Raw genomic sequence first — 5,276 nt, 5'->3', positions numbered from 1 at the left:
AGTAAAGGAAACTGTAAATGAAATGGAAAAATAGTTAGAAAAAGACATCAAGATCACAAAGGAAGAAATAAACAGCTTGCAGAGACGGTAAAGAAAAAAGAATTTAAGTGACATCTTGGGTAACACACAAGGAATATTGCAAATTTGGCTGATGTAAACAAGGACATAGTCATATTGGGAAATAAAGAAGATGGAATGAAAAATTAATTGTCAATATTCTCAAGGCCATAAATCCCGATTTCTCGGAGAATATCATAACCCGCAGGGGGTTAGGATTGTTCGATAAGGGAAAGAAACGCCCTTGAAAGGTGACATTTGTGAATAAGCAAATGGTAAGTGATGTAATAAAGAAAGCTTAAGTCCTTGCCACACATGAAGAATGCAAGAAATATGGATAAGACAAATTATGACCAAAGTCAGAGAAATACTGTACGAAAAACAGGAAGGGGTAAAAAACAAAAACGAACAAAGGACAAGAAAAAAACTTGTTCGTTTGGAGGGTGAGCGGCCTCCGAGCAAAACAGGTTCACTATCGGACCAAAATGTAAAGACAGACAATCATTTGCCTTGCAGCCAAAATGAATACCGAAAGATTATATACAAATATAGATGGTTTATGTTCGAAGTTACTAAAACTAAATGCAGTTACTGAAAGTAATAAACCAGATGTAATATGCCTCAATGAATCCAAACTGGATCCCTCCGTAGACGATGTAACTTTAGGACATTAACAAGGAAAGGAATTAATATAAAGGAGATAGAGATTCAACAAGATTCCATAGTAGAGCTAAAGACAGTTGAGGAAAACAGAGTAAATATAATAACCACAGTATACATGCCACCTCATACATCGGTGCGGTCACAAGAAACTTACCAAAAACGTTCAAGAGCCTGGAAGATGTGCTACAACTTTCGGAAACTAATGCAAGAGAAATTCGTGTAACAGGGGATTTTAATAGCAAAATTGACGGAAAGTTTCGATCCCAGAGCTCAACCAGATTCGTGGACTGCAAAATTACTAGAAGTCATAAATGAATTTTGTCTCTTCCAGACTGTAACTGATCATACAGGGTGGGGCAAATCAAATGCCGGAGTTTTGAAAGGATGTTATGAAAAGTAAAACAATAATTACAGAATTATTTGTTGTTTTATTCGAATCAGTATACAATGTCGTACAGTGGGAGTTGCAGATGAATAGGCCTCACATCCATAGTCAAGTTTACTACGAATAAGCGCTCGGTAAAGCCGCAGAAGCGTTGTACGGTCTGCACCCGCAGAATACTAAGCACTTTTGTAGCTTTCACCTCTAACTGTTTAATGTGAGGCACCCATGTAAGCCTTGAGTCAAAACTTAGACCCAAGTACTTAACCTCTTGGACAAAATGCAATGGGTTTGCTCCTAAATAGAGGGAAGGATGGAATTTTCCCCGTTTGTGGAAATGCATAGCCATGGTCTTGCTTAGAGAAAATTTGAACCCATGGTATGTCCATTGCACCACCATATTAATTGCAGTCTGCATGTGTCCTTGCACATCCTGTAAGATTTCTTCTGAGCAGTAAAGTGTAAAGTCATCCCCATACAGACTACATGAGACAGCACATATAACGACCTTTACGGTGTCATTTATAGGAATGGCAAACAGGGTCACACTTAAGACAGTCCCTTGTGGGACCCCTTCTAGCTGGTCTTCCAGGTTAGAGAAGCTGTTTCCCACCCTCACCCTAAACTTCCTGTCAGCAAGGAAGCTTTGTATGAATGTAGGCAATGCTCCTCTTAAACCATTGTCATACAGCTTCATGAGTATGCCATGCTTCCAAGTAGTATCATAAGCCTTTTCAAGGTCAAAGAAGACTGCTAACATATGACGTCGCTGTGTGTAGGAATTCTGTACAGGAATGATTATAGCTTCTTTCCATGTGGATGGCACTGTGTCCTCCCTATAGATCCTATTGAATAGATCCAACAGGAACGTTTGGGAACTCTCCGGTAAGTGAGATTCATTTGGTATGGAATATTGTCATTTCCTGGGGCAGTCTTACGGCAGAGCTGCAAAGCAGAGTCCATCTCCTTGCGCAAAAATGGCAAGTTGTATGGAAGTTCTGCTGCAGTGCTACTGAAGAACGACACCGTGTGTCGTTCCTGTTCAGCCCGGAGAGTGGAGAATCGGGCAGTGTAAGATGCTCCAGAGGAGATCTCTGCCATGGATTTTGCCAGCTCATTTGCAACATCTGTTTTGTCTGTCAGGATTATACCATCTATTTTCAGAGCAGGTGGTGATATGGATGTGCTCTTTCCAGCGATCTTATGCACCTTGTCCTATACCCATGCTAATGGGGTCCCAGAGTTAATTAAGGAGACATATTGTCTCCACGATGTCCGCCTAGCCTCCTTTAGCACTCGCTTGGCCTTGGCTTGGGTCTTTTTGTACTGGATCAAGCTTACATCGCTTGGGCGTCGTTACAACTGCCTTAATGCAGCTTTTCTTGCTCTGACAGCTTGTTGACATTCATCAGTCCACCATGGTACCGGAGGTTGACGGTACTGCCAGCTACTTCTGGGAATAGGCTGCAAGGTGAATTCGTGATGTAAAGTGATCAACAGCATCTTGAACACACTGGAAATCATTCACAGCTCCTTGTAATAATGCAGTTGATCTAAAAAGATCCCAGTCTGCATGTTCAAGTCGCCATCTCTGCACTCCATTGGCTGGAATACCATTCACCTCCTCCAAAAGTATTGGGTATTGGTCACTTCCATGTAAGTCTTCCATGACCTGCCAAGTGAAATTCAACTGTGTGAGTCAGGTGTACCAATTGACAGGTCAATATTGGAGAATGTCCCAGTTTGAATCTGGAAATGTGTGGGTACGTCACTGGTCAATAAAATTGCATCTACTCTTGAGTTCTGCTGCCTTAATGCAGCTTTTCTTGCTCTGACAGCTTGTTGACATTCATCAGTCCACCATGGTACCGGAGGTTGACGGTACTGCCAGCTACTTCTGGGAATAGGCTGCAAGGTGAATTCGTGATGTAAAGTGATCAACAGCATCTTGAACACACTGGAAATCATTCACAGCTCCTTGTAATAATGCAGTTGATCTAAAAAGATCCCAGTCTGCATGTTCAAGTCGCCATCTCTGCACTCCATTGGCTGGAATACCATTCACCTCCTCCAAAAGTATTGGGTATTGGTCACTTCCATGTAAGTCTTCCATGACCTGCCAAGTGATATTCAACTGTGTGAGTCAGGTGTACAAATTGACAGGTCAATATTGGAGAATGTCCCAGTTTGAATCTGGAAATGTGTGGGTACGTCACTGGTCAATAAAATTGCATCTACTCTTGAGAACAAAGACTCCAAGGCCCTTCCTCGAGGGTTGCTCAAAGTGTCTCCCCAGAGTTGATGCCGACCATTGAAGTCTCCCAAGAGTAGAAATGGATGAGGCAACTGCCCAAGTAAATCTTCCAATCATCTTTGTTGAGATAATGTGGAGGGAGGTAGATGGATGCAACAGTGTAAAGTCGTGTCAAGCCTATTCTCACAGCCTTCACCTGCAGTGTCGTCTGCAGGAGGATGGCCTGGAAGGGAATATCCTGACGTACCATCACTGCTACTCCTCAATGAGGTCCATTATCAAAGGTCCCATAATGGGCTTGAACTTGGAATCCTCTCAGGGAAATTGGACGATTTTCCCTGATCATAATCTCTTGTAGGCATACACAAACTGGATTACATGAAGCTATCAGATGTTGCAGTTTTTCCCATTTTGCATGAATTCCCTGACAATTCCATTGGATTAGGGTATCCAGTTCTTCAGGTTGACAAACTACTTCATAAGATGTTTGGCAGCACCTGTGGTTAAGGCCCGCCCCACACCTTTAGGCTGTCCCTTTCCAGCATCTTGGGAGTACCTTTTGATGGGTTGTTTAACTGTGGAACTAGTTTCCACAGGCTTCCTTTGGACAGGCTCAGAATTTCTTTGCTTTGGCAAAGGACGGACCTGAGCCTTCGGTTCAGGAACATTCTGTCTAGCAGCGGAGGCCCCTGTGGATGTGGTGGCCTCAGGAGCCCTGCCTAGTGGCTCCAAAGACCCGACTCTATGAAGAGTCTTTTGAACAGGCTCAGGATTCCTCTGCCTGTGCAAAGGGTGTACCTGAGCCTTTACTTCAGGGGGATTCTGCCTAGCAGCAGAGGCCCCTGTGGATGTGGTGGCAGCTGAGGCTGTCACCGTTGAGGCCTCTGGAGCCTTAACTGATGACTCCAAAGACCTTACTTTGGGAGGAGGAGTCTCCTCAATAGACCCTTCACTCCTACTCTATTTCTAGTGTAACAACTCACCAGAGGCACTTTCAGCATTTGCGGACTGAGGTTTCAAGGTAGTGACAGTGTGTATGGTGTTAGAAGTTTAGAGGGTAAGGGATGGCGGGAAGGAGGATGGGCTAGAACTGAGGCAAAAGTCTTACCCGGCTGTGCAAGCAGCATACGAGCACTTCGCTTGTCTTCTGCAGAACAGCATATTGGACCTGGACAGTTATCTCCTTGATGACCTGTTGTACCACATTTCACACATACCTTTGGTTGTCCATTTTCCCTAAAACAGCGAGTGTGGGCGCAATGACCATAACCCTGGCAGTGGAAGCACCGCATAGGGTTGGGCACATATGGCTTTACCTTGAGGTGGTATCATGCCAATTTAACTGATTCAGGTAGGACTAAAGATTCAAAAGTTAGATGAAGAGCTGGTGTCGACTGTTCCAAACCATCAACTTTCTTCTTAAAACGTTTTACTGCCACTACATTAAAATTCTTTAGTTCTTTTAACAGTTTCTCCTCAGAATACCTCATCAGGTCTCGGGAAAAGACAATTCCCTTACACTGATTGAGGTTTTTGTGAGAAGAACATGAGACTTGAGCCCCAGGAATGTCGCATATTGCACACAGACGGTCACTCTCGTCTGGTGATGAAACCTCAACTATCAGGCTACCATCTCGCTGTGGGGTGATGCGAGAATCACGTTGACATACCTCAACTATCTTCCGATGTACTTCAAAAATATCAAGATCCATGATAGATACACCATCAATGGTCTTCACTACTAGAAATTTACTATATGATACACTTTCATATTTACCAGGTAAGATTTCCTTGATGGATTGAGGAGGACTTTTCTCCTTCTTACCTGGTTTGGGAGCTGGGGAACCATTATGATTCCCATTCTTGCACTTTGGAATCTGATAAGGTTCCAAAGGGATTGGCTGGGGGATTGCGAAGGTC

This window comes from Penaeus chinensis, chromosome 23, assembly GCF_019202785.1.
Source record: "Penaeus chinensis breed Huanghai No. 1 chromosome 23, ASM1920278v2, whole genome shotgun sequence".
Lineage (NCBI taxonomy): Eukaryota > Metazoa > Arthropoda > Malacostraca > Decapoda > Penaeidae > Penaeus > Penaeus chinensis.
This window is presented reverse-complemented; position numbering follows the sequence as displayed.